We start from the raw sequence: 19,372 nt of genomic DNA on the forward strand, positions 1-19,372 counted from the left end.
ACTTAATGAGTTATCGGTAGGTGAAGTTCGATAGTTCATTAGGTATTCTACAGGATCATGTTATGCCTTACAGAGGGGTAAGGTGTGACAGTAGACCCTTTAGAGGCAGAGCAGTGGCTAGAGAGAATGGACCTAGTGTTTAAGAAACTACACTGCCCAGATGAACTAAAATTCGAGTATTCAATATCGCTACTGCAAGGGGATGTTTATGACTAGTGAATACCATCCCCCCGCAGCTTGGCAGAACCGCCAGTATTGAGCTGGGACGACTTTATCAGAGAGTTCAGACAGAAATATGTCCCAGATGCATATGTAGATCAAAAGTTGCAAGAATTTCTGAGTTTGAAGCAAGGCAACAGATCAGTGGTAGAGTATGAGAGGGAGTTCTCTTGCTTAAACCACTATGCTGGGAGTCTCCTGTCTACCAGCAAAGAAATGTAACGCCCTCACTTTACGTAGTCCGTACATTCGACTACTCTGATGACCTAATGTCGGTCCGGACAAGTCAGGATGTCTGGAACTACACTTTAGTGATAATAAACAGGCATAAATTGATGAAATAAATAAAAAGAAAATACAAGAAAAATTAAGAAAAAAAATAAAAGAGACGAAATGAAAGTAAGTTAAATGAGCCAGCACTGTAGCGATGGGTGACCGCACTGGGAAGTTGCGGTGAGGACTGTTGACTAGCCTTGGACCGCGGGAAACCCTGAGAAATATTTTTAAGACTTAAATAAACATTTATTGAGATATAATGGACTTAGAAAATGTCAAAGAAAAATTAATAAGTCAGTATAAACAAAAAACGAAAATTTAAGAAATAGGCGGGTCAAGGAGTTAATCGGTAGTACCAAAAAATTAGAAATACAACCCGAAGAGGGGCATTTTAGTCATTTAACACCTAGAGTGGACTTTTGACCTAAATGTCCATGAGAAATAAGTGGTATTAAATTTTGAAAATGTGACACCCCTTACCTGTCTACAGTGTAGCCGAGCAAGATATACCACACAGTGTGCCGGAGCACCAAATCATATTTTCATTACAATTTATCCTTTTTAATTCATTTATTTATAATTTTGATTAATCTGAATTTTTCGCAAATTTTATAGAAAATTCGGCAGAGTGCCAGCTATAAATTGAAAAAAAACAATTCTTCTGAATTTGTTAAAATCACTTCCAATATAATCATATTATCAATCTCAGTCAATCACCAATATATTTCCACAATTTCTAAAATGACTTCAATATTTCAAAATTCAATTCATTTCATATCACACTCAACTCAATAAGAAATACTTAAATTTATTACTAAACATGATTTATAGATAATTACATCAAAACATAATTACATGAGTTTATAATATACATGGCAAAATAAAGGTCTGATTATAAAAGTTTACAAAATACAAAATACCAAAAGTAGCCTAATGTCCTACCAATGCACTGCAAATGTGAGGTGACTCTGGACTCTGTGTGCAGATCTGAAAATTCACCCAGTCTAAGGTCTGTTGGACTCCCCAGCTATGTCTCCAGTACCTGCGCGTGGCAAAAGGGATGCGCTAAGTAATTCTTCTTAGGGGTAACAATATAAAATAAAAATAACTAAATAAAATAAATATGCAGAATGTATGTTTACATTTTATGTAGACTTAATTCCTGGCATTCATTGCAGTATTATTCGATTAAAATTTGGTAAGATTTATTTTAATTGCCCGAGCAACCTATACTAGTCAACTGGACAGGATAAACGGGTAAACTGGCACTGGGTACCAAGTACCTCGGACCATCACACCATCGGTCACATTGTGTCTCTCGGTGTGCAACAGAATAGCTAATAAACTGTAATAATTATCAGGGATAAAACCCAAGTATAACAACTCAATCAACATAGCCAAAAGCTATTATAACACAGAATGGCACGTGAGGTCATAAAACACAGAATAGCATGAAGCCATATGTAATACTACTAACAGAACCCTATTGGCATACCAATCTATCTAAACCAATCTTGCTAGGTGTACTAGGGCATGTTACACTCTTAAATTATACAATTCTTGAAATTTAAGCTTAGGTGTTACTATTCATTTCATTAGTTAACTAAAATGTTGACTTTTGCATAGGCAATAGGTACATTGGTTCTAATACTCCCAACATACCACATTTTGCATTTTAAAGTTGTTGGTATTGGTTGCCAATACTATTTCTAAGCATAGTGTTAGTTGTTCAAAATTTTTAGATTTCAAGCCTTGTGTTTACTATTCTATTAGTCATTTTTACAGTGAGAATTTGGCAAAGTTATCAACATGAAAATTGTTCCTTATTGTGTCTAATTACATATCCTTTTTCGAATCACTCCATTTGGAGTTTTGTAACTCAAGTTATGGCTTAAAAACCATAATTGGCCGGATTGCAAACTTTCCAGATTTTCTGGACTGACCAAATCTACAGTGTTTTATGCAGTAACTGCAGATCACTTTTTGAATATGTTATGGTCAAAAGTTGGGTTAGGTTTCTCCATGAAAGTTGTAGGTCTATATCTCAGCTTTCTGCTGGTAAAAGTTAAGGTCAATTGGACCTTTATACACTGAGTTATGATCAAATGAATAAACACTGTTTATTTGGTCATTTTGCCCAGGCAGAATGCAGGTCACCCGGATTAGGGCAATCTTTAGGTCAACTTTGTTTGGTTTTCTGGGTAGGGTTTCTTCACCAAAGTTGTGCCATTATGTGTCTAGTTTCATGTCCAATTGACCTTGTACCAATTGAATCTACAAAACTCCAGTTATAGCTACCCAAACTTGCTGGACTCATGCTCAGTCCTGCAGGTCAGCCAAGGCAGCAACACTAACTTCAATTCCCACTAAACAAAGCACTTTATTTCTTATTCACACATAACCAAATGGTCACTAATTGACCATTAAAACTTACTTTCACCATTATATGATCAAGGTCTCAATTTCATACCCAAACCCTAACCCATTCCATCTCAAATCATGCATTCACTTACCTTTCACTATCCTAAATAATAGGTTAGTATTAAGGGCAGCTAGGGTATCATTTTAATTCAAAAAAATCTTCAAAACTCTACCAAGCCCAAGGCTATTGAAATTTTAAGCAAGGCATACACATAATGTTTGTTAAATTTTCTTGTAAATTTGCATTCAATTTCACTCCTTCAACATGAATTGAAAGAGAAAGATTAAGTTTGGTCACATACCTCTAATGGAGTCACTTCCAAACTTGTGAGAATTCTTCCTTTACACTTCTTTTTACTCCCAAAAGCTTCACCAAGATGAAAGAACAAGATTTTATGTTGGGAACTTAGGCTTTATTTGGTTAAAAACCAAAGAAATCAAGCTTTGGTAAGCTTGAAAATGGAGGAACAAAGGGGGCGGCTTGAAGAAGGGAGAAAGAGCTGCTGGTTTATTCTAGATTTCTGCCTTCTTTTCTTTAGTTTTAATGTATTTTAATTGTGTTTCTTTATTTTGATTGGCCATAGGATTTAATTACCTCTTGCTTACATAAGCATTAGGTAATAAATCCCATTTATTTTCATTTTCTTTCCTTTCTCTTGCTATTCATTTTTAATAAAATTTTCATCAATATTTGTTCATATTTCATGTCATATAATTCACTTACATAAATGAACAAGTTGGTCAAAAATCATCTCTGAAGACGAAATGACCAAAATGCCCTCTGTTTGGCTTAACGAGCTAAAATTGTGTGTACCGATGGATTAAAATTTTCTTGTGTTTTGTTAACATTTTATTATCATGGGAACCCCAATAATCCTTCCCTGAGGTATCAAAAATTATTTTATGAAGTTTTCCCTGAGTTTAGGGTTGTTAACGGCCTTCACCGTCACTTCCCCTTCGGGTTACTCATCACTGGGGTTTCGACTCATTTAACCTTAGTGTATTTCATTCCTAAAAATATTTCTTAATTTTTCTTATCATTATTTGGTTTATTTATAACTCTCCACTCTAGTCTAATTATAATTTCAAACATTCTAACTGTCAGGACCGACATTGGTCGTCGAAACAGTAGACTGTATGGACTAGCTAAAGTGAGGATGTTACAACTCTTCCCTTCTAATAAAAATTTCATCCTCAAAATTTACTTGATGCAAACACTTGAGGGAACTGTTGCTTCATCGTCTCTTCACTTTCCCAAGTTGTTTCCTCGGTATTGTGGTGGCTCTAAAGTACTTTCACCAGTGGAATTTCTTTATTTCTTAGTTCCTTCACTTCCCGAGCCAGGATCCGTATAGGCTCTTCTGTATATGTCAAGTCCGGTTGGATTTCAATCTCTTCCATGGAGATGACATGTGAAGTGTCTGAGCGGTATCTTTTTAGCATAGACACATGGAATACATTATGGATCTTATCTAGTTCTGGTCGTAAAGCTAGCTGATAGGCCACTGGTCCCACACGTTCAATGACTTCATATGGGCCAATGAACCTAGGGCTTAACTTACCCTTTCTTCCAAATCTCAGTACCTTCTTCCACGGTGAGACTTTGAGAAACACTTTATCACCAACTGCATACTCTATCTCTTTTCTCTTCAAATCGGCATAAGATTTCTGTCTATCTGAGGCAACCTTCAAATTTGCTTTGATTATTTTTACTTTCTCCTCAGTTTGTTTCACCAGGTCTGGTCCTACCGGCTTATCTTCGCCCAATTCAGTCCAACATACTGGGGTTCTACACTTCCTCCTATACAGTGCTTCATACGAGGCCATTTGAATGCTAGCTTGGTAGCTATTGTTATATACAAATTCTACCAATGGGAGATATCTATCCCAAGTCCCCTCAAACTCAATGACACAACTCCTCAGCATATCCTCAAGGATCTATCACATAATTCACTTTGTTACTATCATTTCAATTTATTAGTTATAAAAATTCAATTAGTTTTTGATGCGTCCCAACCGCAAGTGTACGGGTCGTACAAGTAGTATAGAAAAATATCGATCCCACGAGGAGTTGTGTTAATGATTGAATTTTCGATATAAAAGTTGACTAAATTGAAGTATTTATGAAATTAAAATAATGAATTAATGGGTAATGGAGTATGAAATCTAAATGTGCAAATTTAATATTCTATTCAACAATGTATTAATTAAACTAAAATTGCATCAAATAGAAATAAGCAAGTTCAAATATGGCAATATTTAAAATGGTAAGCAATTAATTTCGATTAGAAATTAACAATGGTAAAAAGGTGATTCCGGAGTTCGGGATTTCATATTCGAGCTATTTTGGGATTTTAAATTGGTTATCCAATCTTATGAAACTTATGGGTTTTAAGGAGATTAATTCTTAAATCCTTTGAATTCCCTTTCGAGTGAGACAAAGAGTGCCTTAATCAAACTAATCCTACTTTCGTGGAGTTAGAATTAATTAAGACCCATTAAGTTCCTTAATTAATCTGTGAATCCTCTTAATCCTTAGCCTATTTCTAGGTCTAAGTTAATTAAGTCCAATTTCTTGATTATCTATCACAAGGCCTTCTCCTTTCGGTGCTTCAACCATGGATTAAGAACATTACTCAATGGGATCCTACATTAAGCATGTCATTAAGCATACAAGAAATGAATAAAACTCATTAAGAACACAAAATATGGATTACCCAATCAAAATCCACAAAATATCTCAAATATTACAACCCTTACTCCAGAATCAAAAGTAAACTACTCACTATCCATAATGCTTACAAGATTTGATGAGTTTAAATGGAAATAAAGCTTTAATCTAAGCTAAGAAGTAAGAAATTAAACACTAGAAATGTAGAAAAATGTAAAGGAAGGAAGAAATCTGCAAATCTTAGTTGAAAATGGTGTGGAAGGTGAAAATGACTCCTCAAATTCTGCTTAGCCTCCTCCTTTTCTTCTTTGCTCCTTGTCCCCCTTAAAATGGGAAAATGAGACTATATATAGCATTTTTCTGACATGGAGCCCTAAAATAGTATGTTCTAGGAGGAATTATTTGAGGGAATCTCTGCCACTCATTAATGAACTCTTCAAGGGATCGCATAAGTGGATCGCATAAGTTATGCGATCCCTTATCTGATTCAGCTGGTTCGGGTCACTTATGCGGTGCATGACTTGGTGCATAGGTTATGCACAATTTCGTGAATGTGCATAAGGGAGGCGAGAATGTGCATAGGCTATGCAGTCTCCTTATGCACATTTCGGTTGGTTCTGGAACAGTGATCTTTCTCCTTATGCAGATCTGCATAGCTTATGCGGCAAGTTATGCACAGTTTGGTCAATGCATATTTCAGCTTGAAAACTTGTTTTTGACATCTTTGGGCTGTGGAAGGCACTCCTCAATGGCAAAATTCTCTTCAGTCCTTCAAAAACACCATTTTTCCTACAAAACAAAGTAAAAATTACAAATTAATCCAAAATTGACAATTATGGAAAACTAACTAAATAACTAATGAAATTAGCTAAAAGTGACTAATAATCAAATAAAATAGCTATAAAATTAGACCTAAATGACTATGCAAAATGTGTGCATCAAATACCCCCAAACTCAAGCTTTTGCTTATCCTCAAGCAAACTTTAAAATGTGGTGCAAAGTTTTTAGGGGTGCCTTATCCAAAGAGTTATGAAAATCACTCATTAAGGTAACTTAACACACCTTTAGCCATACCAACAATCCATATACCCATCCTTCAAAATGCAAAGAATTTAATGCTTATCCAAGCTTTCACCGCTTAGCCATCAAGTCAATTATCATTCAAATCCCCAAACCAACCAATCAAAAGAGAGAGTCATGCTCAAAAGGAATTCTAGAACAATCAATAGTCAAAGTGTCTCTATATAGAATGATGGAATTGAATGAATGAATGAATAGTTCTCCAATCCCATAGGCAAATTCCCTACCCCTATCTCCACTAATGTAGCAAGTACTTTCAAGAGATCAAAGGTCTTTTTATGGATGTAATGGGGCCATGGGATTCAAAAAGAGGCTAAGAAGAAAAATGGGTAAAAAGTATTCAAAGCATGAGAATATGTTGCAATTTTGAAACATAAGGTACACTTTATTATATATATATATATATATATATATATATATATATATATATATATATATATATATTTTTTTTTTTTATATATGTGGGAGAGAGAAATACACAATGAGGATTGTCAAGTGCTAGCATAGTTTACAAAGCACATAAAAATGGAGGGATATTTTGATACTTTAACTTGTATTTTGCATTTTCTTTTGATGATTGTCCCTAAAATTGCCACCCCCAAACTCATTTCTTTTAATACTTTGGGTGGATTTCTTTCATTTTGAATGACAATGGTGAAAAGCACATATACTAGCACTTTTACAAGGTGACAAGCATTTCTTCTCCCTTTTATTGTATTTTTTTTTTCTTTTCTTCTTTTTTTTTTAATTTTTTTTATGTACCTAATATTATGAATAATTATTCTCATGAAAAGGGTTGGAGTGTTTGGTTCATTGGCTAGGTAGCAATAAGGGTTTCAAGAAAAATTAGGGATAAAAAGGCTCAAAGGGGTTTTCAAAGGTCAATTTTAATTGGGAAAAAGGGCCAAAGGTTTAAAATGAGAAGGTTTAAATCAAAGAATGCCTAATCATCTCTCTTTTCAAGTATAAGCTGATATTTCGCCTTGAAAGGTTTAGAAAATTTGTTCTAGGATTGGGGAGACATCATTTGACTACCTTATATCCAATAATTCCCTCTAAACACTTCCATCTCCAAATGACTAGTTGGGTGGCTTTTTGGCTAAGAAGATATAGGCAAGGGATAGACACTTCAAAACCTTGCACCTTTTAGGAAACTTTCAATCCACAAACCCAACTAAAAGGTGAGTCAAATCACTCTCATAGGCACATTTTCAATACTCAAGGGATTTGGCAAAAGATTTTAATGCATGGTGCATGATTCCTAAAATGAGTAATGCATGAACTAAATGGAAGGAGTCTATTTGTATGCAATTTGTACAATTTCTAAGTGATGTATAATGTGTGTGTAAATGTGTAATGAATATGTATGTATGGATGTAAATGTAAAATATTTACAATATATGTAAATGAAATGGGATGGGATGCTCTTATACTCAAATGTGAAAAATAAAGCTAAAAATCAAAATGTGCACCCCCAAACTCAAAATTGGACATTGTCCTCAATATCTCATGCAATGTGTTATCAAAAGTCAAAGTAAATGGTAATTACCAGGAATTGTAAAGATTAAGAGCAAAAAGAAAGAGTTACCTGGTATGTAGCAGATGAGAATTCAAGATAAAGGGATGCATAGGAAACTGCACAGGTTATGCAGAGTTAAGTGCTGTCCAGAGCATGTGCATAGGTAAGGTGCATAAGCCATGCGGTGCTGCATAAGAGGCAATATATGTTGCATAGGCTATGCAGGACAGTTGCATAAGGGAAATACAACCTGTGCAGTTCTGCAGAAGTAGCAGAAGGAGTTGCACAGGCTATGCAAAAGTTGTGCATGAGGAAATTCATAGCTGTGCAGTGTATACAAAAGCTGCTGCATGGGAATTGGCAAGGGGAAATGTACAACCAGCAGTAAAAGTATGGAAATATATATAGAGTATGGGCAGATATGTACAAAAGGGCAATAAGTGCAATAAAAATCAAAGAAGACTAATGTAATAGCTATCCAATAAAACTTCAAAAGAAACAGAATTTAAAACAAACTAATTCAGAACAAACAAAGATAATCCAAAACAAGCTATAAATGTTTGAACATATTTACAAAGAAAAGGTCCTACAAGATTGAACAAAAGTAAAATAAACACTAATCTATGTCTATTGTTTTTCCTTTGTCCAAGGATATTGCTAAGAAATGGTAGGCTTCTGTAAATTTGTCGAAATGATGGTGCTGGAGGAGGTGATGGAGGTGGGGGTGGCATGCCCAAAAAGATCATGAGTTGCTTCACCATTTCCTTCAGTTCTTTCTGTTTGTCCCTAGTTTCCATGACAAGGTCAAATAGCTGATCATGACGATCCTTTAGTGTATCAAGACCACTGTCAAGCTTCCTATCCACAAAGTAGATATCATCACTAAGCCTGTCAAGGTAGGTGAATAAGGCTTTAGTGTTGAATGCAGGAGGTGCTGTGGATGAGGTAGGTTCAGCTGTAGGAGGTATGGGCTGAGCAGAGGTAGCTGGAATGTCCTGAGTAGGCTGAGGGGGTGGGGTAGGTGTAGTAGGGTGCTGTGGGACTGGTGTGAAAGGTTGGGTTTCTGGTTGTGCAATAGGCTCAGTTTCTGCTGCAGGGTGGCCAGTATCAAAATATGATAAATGGAACCCTGTTTTGGTTAAGTGTGCAGTATCAAAATAGGAAGTGTCCTCGAGTGCTGGTATTGAGTGCTCTGCAGGATTAAAACCAAAATGCTTGGCTATGACAGTAATGAGTCCACCCAAAACAATGTCACCAATGGATTTGGTGGCAATATGCAGCACATGTTCACAAAAGAAGTAACCAGGAGATACCTTAACTTTGTGAAATGCACACCATAACATAAATAGTTGATTTGCCTGACACGACTGTAACTAGTCCCTCGCCCAATATGGTGCTAGCCATCACCTATGAATAAACCTAAGTGCAGGTCAAGGATTTGGGATGTTTTGGATCTACCAGCAGAGAAAGTTTGAGGTTGGTTTGTTATGATTCTCCAAAATTGGGCAGGATTCCAAATGCCCTTGTTGGCTACCTCTACTCCAGTATGTGGTACTCTAAAGAACCCATCAAGTGCGAAACCAAAAATGCCATGAAATTGGTCTAATGACAGTTCTCTATTTTGCCCCAAGCATCTAAATGTCATGATTGGTTTATGGTCTACATCATGCAAGTTGAGGGTAGCAGAGAATGAAGAAATAAACTCCAAAACTAGAATTGGATAAACTACCTCTTGCTTATGCACAAATTCTGTCCAACCCATACCGTCAAGAAATGCAACTACATTGTCAAATAAACCAAGAGATTGCAGAGCATCAGCAGATATATACCTAGTAGGTTGTACCCTTCTATCTTTGAGTCTCTTGAAAGCGGCTTTTTGGATTGTATCAGGGAGAGGCCAGGGTAGCTTTGATACAAATGGGGTTGCTGAAATTGTCTTTTTGCTGGAAGAAGGTGTAGAGGCTGGAGCTTTTGGCTTTTTAGGAGGTGGTTCCGAAAATGGGGTGGGTGGGTCTTTGCGTTTGGACAGAGGAGGAGCAGAGGACATGGGTCGCACGGATTTGGATCGGATTTTGCGTTTGTATGTGGTTGGTGGAGGTGGTGGGGGTGTCGTTTGTGGTGGAGGATTGGGCGTGGGATGTATCGATGACAATGGAGAGACTTCGAGAGGAGAGGCAGGGCGGGAATGTGGAGGGGAATCCATTGCCGATGGAGAAGAGATAGGGGGAAATGACAATGTAGGGGGATTTAGGGTTTTCGTGATGAGAGCGCTGGTGGAGAAGATGGGAGAGAGACGGCGAGAATGCCGGAAGGAATGGAGGTTGAAGGGCGGTCGTGGGGTGAAGAGTCGGGAAGTGGAGGTGGTGGGGATTTTCTTTGCCGAAAATGAATTTGAATCGGGTTTGTAGGAGACTGCATAAGGGGAAAATGATTTATGCATAACCTGTGCACTCTTTTGTACATGTTTCAAAATGATTTAAACTTCAGAGAAATGCTTATGCACTGTCCTTATGCATGTTTCGGTGACCCTTGAAATGTTGAGGAGCGAAGTCATGCGGGAGTGCATAAGTTATGCACTCCCCTTATGCATCTCTCGGCAGAAGTGGTTTTTCAGAAAATTGGGTCATGCAGAAGTGCATAGGTTATGCACTCTGCTTATGCACTGTTCGGCAATTTTTGGAATTTTGGTTGGTGGTCATGCAGATGTGCATAAGCTATGCACTCTGCGGTAGGTTTTGAAATTCAGAATTTTGGTTATGCAGAAGTGCATAGGCTATGCACATTGCTTATGCAGGTCTCGGCAACTTTTGGGATTTTCTGATTTCTGGTTATGCAGAAGTGCATAGGTTATGCACTCTGCTTATGCACCCCTCGGCAAGGTTGTATTTTTGGAGTTCTTGGTTATGCAGAGGTGCATAACTTATGCACCTTCCTTATGCACCCCTCGGCAAGGTTGATTTTTCTGGGTTGTTGGTCATGCAGAAGTGCATAGGTTATGCACTCTGCTTATGCAACCTTCGGCAGAATTGGAGCTTTGGATTTTTGGTTATGCAGGAGTGCATAAGTCATGCACTCTCCTTATGCAAGTCTCGGCAGAGAGAGAAAATGAAGGATTTGAAGTTATGAAAATGTGCATAAGTCATGCACTCACCTTATGCAAGTTTTGACAGATATGAAATTTGACAAAATGAGGTTATGCAGAGTTGCATAAGCTATGCACTCTCCTTATGCACTTGCAATAAAGGTGAAAAATGGCAAGAATTTTGGTTATGCAGGATTGCATAAGCTATGCAGTTGCTTATGCACAAGTTAGCAAGATCAAGAATGCAATAGAACATGGATTGCAAGTGTGAAAAATACCCTAGAATGAGGAAATATAATTCCATGAAGCATAAACCATGAGAAGTTTCAACAAAAACACATCAATATATACAAAGTATATCAAAAAGGCATCACACAAGCATGTAAAAATGGATCCTACATAAAAGACCTTTGAGAACTATGCCATTTTAAGACAAATTCTGCAAATCAACATTTAGCACATAAAACTCCATAAAAATCTGCATGAAGTTGCATCTAACCACAAATGAGAAATGAACTCTCCAAGATTTGCCAAGAAAATGCAACATTTCTACCTTGAATCCTACAACCCCAAAGGAGCTCGAAACTGCAAAAATGACCAACTGACCACCATAATATCATTATAAGCACAAATATTAGAAAATTACCCACCCAACCTCACCAAAAACACAAGTGATCTGCTGCAGATTCTATTTTTCTGCTCTGCAGAATGTACTTTTCCTCTGCAATAACCAGATTGCAGCTTTCAGCAGTTCACCAACCTTCCTCCATTTAAATACATCCAACCTCATCAAAAACATGAGCCATTTGCTGCAGACACCCTTTTTGCTGCAGAATGTATATTTCCTCTACATAAACCAGATTGCAGCTCCTGCACAGGTTATGCAGCAAAAACTTATCAGTTCTTTTGAAGGACAAAATTTTTCAAGTTAAGAATTACTTTCCCAACAGTTCACCAGCCTTTCTTCATTGAATTACATCTACAAGAGACAAAATTTAACAATGTCAAAATTTTAAATTTGGGGAGATTTAAGATAAAAACAAAATTAATGAAAATGAAAGTAAATCAACAAAAGCAAAATAAAAAGACTTGGGATGCCTCCCAAGAGGGCTAATTTATAGTCCTTAGCTGGACTCTTCATGAATTTTACTGAAAAGAGGTGAGGGATTGGAGAGCTTGTAACAGCTTGCTCCTAGTATTGGGTCTCCAGTTATGTAATGCTTCAATCTATGCCCATTGACCTTAAAATTCCCAGAATTTTTACTCCAAATTTCTATTGCTCCATAAGGGAAAACCTTAGAAACTCTATATGGACCAGTCCACCTTGACTTGAGTTTTCCAGGGAACAATTTCAATCTTGAGTTGAACAACAAAACTGAATCACCTTCTTTGAATTCCTTTTTCCTCATATGCTTATCATGCCAAACTTTAGTTCTTTCTTTGTAAATACGGGCACTTTCATAAGCATCCATCCTCAATTCCTCAAGCTCATTAAGTTGTAACAACCTTTTCTCACCAGCTTGCTTAAGATCAAAATTCAAGGTCTGAATGGCCCAATATGCTCTATGTTCTAGCTCCACAGGTAAATGACAAGACTTACCATACACCAACCTAAAGGGAGTAGTTCCTATAGGGGTTTTGTAGGCAGTCCTATATGCCCATAGAGCATCATCTAGTTTGATGAACCAATCTTTCCTAGAATTGTTCACTGTTTTCTCCAAAATATGCTTGAGCTCTCTGTTAGAAATTTCAACTTGTCCTGTAGTTTGAGGATGGTATGGGGTAGCTATCTTGTGCACTACACCATACTTCCTCATTAAGCTCTCAAATTGCTTATTACAAAAATGGGAACCCCCATCACTAATTATAGCCCTAGGAGCTCCAAATCTGCTCAAGACAAATTTCTTCAAAAATTTTACTACCACTCTAGCATCATTAGTTGGAGTTGCAATAGCTTCCACCCACTTTGACACATAGTCAACCCCAACTAAGATGTATCTATTACCATATGAAGGAGGGAATGGCCCCATAAAATCTATTCCCCAAACATCAAATAATTCCACTTCAAGAATATTATTTAGGGCATTTGATCTTTTTGACAAATTTCCACTCCTTTGACATTTATCACAATTCAACACAAATTTCCTCACATCCTTAAAAAGATTTGGCCAAAAGAAACCAGCTTGCAAAATTTTACTAGCTGTCTTAGAGATGCCAAAATGACCTCCATAATCAGAAGCATGGCAATGATGCAAAATACTCTGTACCTCCTCTTCAGGAATACATCTTCTAATTAGACCATCACAACATCTCCTAAAGAGTAAAGGATCATCCCATCTATAAAACTTCACCTCATGCAAAAACTTTTTCTTTTGTTGCCATGTCATACCTAGAGGTAAAATTCCACAAGATAGATAATTCACAAAGTCTGCATACCAAGGTAGTTTAGCAACAAGAGAGAAAAGTTGTTCATCCAAGAAAAACTCATCAATAGGGATTTCATCCAATTCTTCACCATCCAATTTCAACCTACTAAGATTATCAGCAACTACATTTTCAGCTCCTTTCTTATCTCTAATCTCCAAATCAAATTCTTGTAACATCAGAATCCACCTAATGAGCCTCGGTTTGGCCTCCTTTTTACGGAGCAAATACCTGATGGCTGCATGATCTGAAAATATAACCACCTTTGAGTCAATAATGTAAGGTCTGAACTTTTCCAATGCAAAGACAATTGCCAAAAATTCCTTTTCAGTTGTTGCGTAATTTGTTTGAGCCTCATCCAGTGTTCTACTAGCATAATAAATAGCATAAGCCTTTTTGTCCTTTCTTTGACCAAGAACAACCCCAATTGCATAGTTGCTAGCATCACACATAATTTCAAAAGGTAGGCTCCAATTAGGTGGTTGCATGATTGGTGCAGTGATAAGAGCTTGCTTCAACCTGCAAAAGGCATCCAAACACTCTTGGTCAAATTCAAATGGTGTGTCATTACTTAACAAATTAGACAAAGGTTTAGCTATTTTAGAAAAATCCTTAATAAAGCGTCTGTAAAACCCGGCGTGTCCTAGGAAACTTCGAATTCCCTTGACATTGGTAGGAGGAGCCATCTTCTCTATCACTTCAACTTTGGCTTTATCAACCTCTATTCCTCTATTAGACACCAAATGTCCAAGCACTATCCCTTCCTGAACCATGAAATGACACTTTTCCCAGTTTAACACAAGGTCAGTATCTGCACATCGCTGCAAAATTTTAGAAAGGTTAGCCAAGCATATATCAAATGAAGATTCATAAACAGAAAAATCATCCATAAAAACCTCCATTATGTCTTCAATGAAATCTGAGAAGATTGCCATCATGCACCTCTGAAAAGTGGCTGGTGCATTACACAACCCAAATGGCATCCTTCTATAAGCAAAGGTTCCATATGGACAAGTAAAAGTGGTTTTCTCTTGATCATTTGGATGGATAGGGATTTGAAAAAAACCTGAATATCCATCTAAATAGCAAAAGTAAGAATGCCTAGCTAGTCTTTCCAACATTTGATCAATGAAGGGAAGTGGAAAGTGATCTTTTCTAGTGGCAACATTTAATTTTCTGTAATCTATGCACATTCGCCAACTAGTCACTGCTCGTGGGAATTAATTCATTATTTTCATTTTTGACAACTGTCATTCCACCCTTTTTGGGACAACATGTCTTGGGCTCACCCAAGTCTTCATGCGAGATGGGATATATGATCCTGCATCAAGCATCTTCAAATTTTCCTTTTTCACAACTTCTTTCATATTTGGGTTCAACCTCCTTTGATGTTCAATAGATGGTTTACAATTTTCTTCCAAACTGATTCTATGCATGCAAAAGTGTGGGCTTATTCCCTTAATGTCATCTATGGTGTATCCCAAAACTTTCCTAAATTGTCTCAACACTCTTAACAACTAATCACCTCTAAAGTACTCAAATTTGCATTTACAATTCTTGGATAAGTGTTATTAGTGCCAAGAAATTCATACAGTGAGAAGGAAGTTGCTTAAGTTCTACCTTAGGTGCATCTTCTTCCTTGAATGATGGTTGCTTAGATTCTGCTTTTTCCTTTTGTGTGAGTTGAAAAACTGGAGCAGAAATGAATGGTGGACTTCCCTCTAAGTGTTGAGCATATGCAGCTACATGAGGGTTGTTATAATCTATGCCTCCTCCATGAACTAAACAATTTTCAAGTGGATCTTCTGGATATTTCTTTCTGAAGTGTTCTTCAACTAGCTCATCAATGATATCAACTCTCAAGCAAGTATCAGCTTCAGAATGATGCTTCTTCATAGAGTTATTAATATTGAAAATTAATTGCTCTTCACTAACTCTAAGAGTAAGCTTTTCTCCTTTCACATCAATCAATGCTCCTGCTGTAGCTAGAAAGGGTCTCCCCAAGATAATTGGAATATTAGAATCTTCCTCCATGTCCAAGATGATAAAGTCAACAGGTATGTAGAACTTTCCAACCTTCAGGGGCACATTCTCCAAAATCCCTTCAGGATACTTGATTGTTCTGTCAGCTAACTGAAGAGAAATGTGGGTTGGCTTTAGATCTCCCATGTTGAGCTTCTCATAGATAGAAAGGGGCATAAGGCTAACACTAGCCCCTAAATCACATAGAGCTTTTGTAGAACAAGACTCTCCAATGTGGCATGGAATTGAAAAACTCCCTGGATCCTTAAGCTTTGGAGGAAGTTTCCTTTGGAGGATAGCACTACATTCTTCTGTCAAAGCTATAGTTTCATCATCTTCAAGTTTTCTCTTGTTTGAGAGAATTTCTTTCAAGAATTTTGCATAAGAGGGCATTTGTGAAAGAGCATCAACAAAAGGCACATTTATGTAAAGTTTCTTCAAAACCTCTAAGAACTTCCCAAATTGCCTATCAAGCTTGGCTTTGTGAAATCTTTGTGGAAAGGGAAGTTGTGGCTTGTAGGGCTCAGGAGGTATATACTTCTCTTCTTTTTCTTCAAATTTCTCCTTACATTTTTCTGCACTCTCTTGTTTTTCACTCTCATCAGTTCCTTTTTCATTTTCTCTCTTCTCACTGTTTTCACTCTTCTCATCATTTATAACTTTTCCACTTCTTAAAGTAATAGCTTGACACTACTCTCTTGGATTTTCTGGTTGACTTGGAAGCTTTCCAAAAGACTTAGCACTTGAGGAGGATGCTTGTTGTGCAATCTGGTTTTCCAGCATTCTGTTGTGTGTTTGCATCTGTTCCAGCCTTGCTTTCACCTCTCTCATCTCCTCATCATGCTTATTTTGGTTGGCAAGAATCTGTTGCAATAAAGCTTCAGTGGTGGAATTTCGTTCTTGCTGTTTTGGTGGAGAGTTCATATTTTTCTGCTGAAAATTAGGCAATGGTTACCTATTTTGCTGATATGGAACTTGACTCTGCTGTTGTGGTTGAAAATTCTGATTTTGAACTTGATTTTGCTGATTTCCCCATGAAAAGTTGGGATGATTCCTCCAATTTGGATTGTAAGTTTGAGAATAAGGATTCCCCATTTGCTTGTTTCCATAATTACCAACGTATGCTGCTTGTTCTCCATAGTCTACTCCACAGCTGGTTGTTTCCTCTACATAAGCCACTTGTTGTGAACTTCCAGCTGATGATGTTGAACTAACCAACATACTCAAATCTTCCATCTTCTTAGCAAGGACATTTGTAAGTGCATCAAACTTTGCATTAATCATGTTGAATGGATCAAGATCATACATTCCAGCAGCTTGCCTTTTCTGAGTTGGAGCTAGTCCTCTTGGACTACTCCAAAGATGAGTATTCTTTGCAATTTTCTCCAATAGCTCATAATCTTCATCTTCATGCTTAATAATAAATTCTCCTCCTGTTTGAGCATCAATAATTCCTCTGATTGCAGGAGTGACATTGGTGTAAAAATTCTGATTTATCATCCATTTTGGAATGGCATGATGTGGGCATAATCTTTCCAATTCTTTCCATCTCATCCATGACTCATAAAGAGTCTCATCTTCTCTTGGTCTGAAAGCTGTCATTTGATTCCTCAACTCTTGAGTTTTTCCAGGTGGAAAATATTGTGCAAGAAATGCATCAGTGAGTTGCTCCCAATTTGTAATGGAGTTATGAGGTAAAGAATCAAGCCAATCCAATGCTCTATCTTTCAAAGAGAATGGGAATAGCTTCAATCTTGCTGCATCATCAGACACTCCAGGTTGTTTTTGCATGTCGCAAATCATAGCAAACTTCTTCAGGTGTGTGTGTGGATTTTCAGAAGGATGTCCTCCAAATTGAGAGTTTTGAATCATTTGAAGAACTCCAAAATCCATCTTGTAACTGTTTGCATCAATCCTTGGTCTTGCTATGCTCTCTCTCAAATCATCAAAACGTGGAAAAGCATGGTCCATCATACTTCCCCTAGGCACGTTTGCATTAACAACTTCTTCCCCTTGGGCTTCATTTTCATTGTTTTGACCATTTCCAGCATTACCAACACCAATTCTAATTCTTTCATCAGCCATATCTGCTTCTAATTCAGTTTCTCTCGAAGCTTCCTTCCTTCTTCTGGTTTCTTTCTTGTTGGCCTTACAAAATTTCTCAATTTCAGGATTGAACAGTAAGGTTGTGTCACTTGAGCTTCTAGCTCTTCTCATAAAAGATTAAAGTACCTGAAAAAGAACAAAAAAACACAAAATGAAAAGATAACAAAGATAAAACTAAAAACAACTAAAATAATCAAGAATTCAATCTTAAACAAACAACATCCCCGGCAACGGCGCCAAAAACTTGATGCGTCCCAACCGCAAGTGCACGGGTCGTACAAGTAGTATAGAAAAATATCGATCCCACGAGGAGTTGTGTTAATGATTGAATTTTCGATATAAAAGTTGACTAAATTGAAGTATTTATGAAATTAAAATAATGAATTAATGGGTAATGGAGTATGAAATCTAAATGTGCAAATTTAATATTCTATTCAACAATGTATTAATTAAACTAAAATTGCATCAAATAGAAATAAGCAAGTTCAAATATGGCAATATTTAAAATGGTAAGCAATTAATTTCGATTAGAAATTAACAATGGTAAAAAGGTGATTCCGGAGTTCGGGATTTCATATTCGAGCTATTTTGGGATTTTAAATTGGTTATCCAATCTTATGAAACTTATGGGTTTTAAGGAGATTAATTCTTAAATCCTTTGAATTCCCTTTCGAGTGAGACAAAGAGTGCCTTAATCAAACTAATCCTACTTTCGTGGAGTTAGAATTAATTAAGACCCATTAAGTTCCTTAATTAATCTGTGAATCCTCTTAATCCTTAGCCTATTTCTAGGTCTAAGTTAATTAAGTCCAATTTCTTGATTATCTATCACAAGGCCTTCTCCTTTCGGTGCTTCAACCATGGATTAAGAACATTACTCAATGGGATCCTACATTAAGCATGTCATTAAGCATACAAGAAATGAATAAAACTCATTAAGACCACAAAATATGGATTACCCAATCAAAATCCACAAAATATCTCAAATATTACAACCCTTACTCCAGAATCAAAAGTAAACTACTCACTATCCATAATGCTTACAAGATTTGATGAGTTTAAATGGAAATAAAGCTTTAATCTAAGCTAAGAAGTAAGAAATTAAACACTAGAAATGTAGAAAAATGTAAAGGAAGGAAGAAATCTGCAAATCTTAGTTGAAAATGGTGTGGAAGGTGAAAATGACTCCTCAAATTCTGCTTAGCCTCCTCCTTTTCTTCTTTGCTCCTTGTCTCCCCCTTTTAAATGGGAAAATGAGACTATATATAGCATTTTTCTGACATGGAGCCCTAAAATAGTATGTTCTAGGAGGAATTATTTGAGGGAATCTCCTGCCAGCTCATTAATGAACTCTTCAAGGGACTGCATGAAGGAACGGAAGCGTGAAAAACACAAGATTATACCATTGAATTCAAAAATTTTCACCTAGGGTCACATGCACCATGCAAGATTTATTTTTATCTATTTGATTTCAATGATAAACAACATATTAAAACTCTTTTAATATGTTTTTGGATCTGTATTTGCCATTTAAGATTTTAAAATTAATCAG

General features: G+C 36.7%; 1 non-coding gene across 1 annotated transcript; it reads left to right on the forward strand.

The window, feature by feature from the left end:
• Window positions 1–17,224: 17,224 nt before the first annotated feature.
• LOC131170958 (small nucleolar RNA R71) lies at window positions 17,225–17,332 on the forward strand. Its single transcript, XR_009141720.1, has one exon. It is a non-coding gene; the product is annotated as a small nucleolar RNA R71 (small nucleolar RNA).
• Window positions 17,333–19,372: the final 2,040 nt, after the last annotated feature.

The sequence above is a fragment of the Hevea brasiliensis genome, chromosome 11, assembly GCF_030052815.1.
Source record: "Hevea brasiliensis isolate MT/VB/25A 57/8 chromosome 11, ASM3005281v1, whole genome shotgun sequence".
NCBI classification, from domain to species: domain Eukaryota; kingdom Viridiplantae; phylum Streptophyta; class Magnoliopsida; order Malpighiales; family Euphorbiaceae; genus Hevea; species Hevea brasiliensis.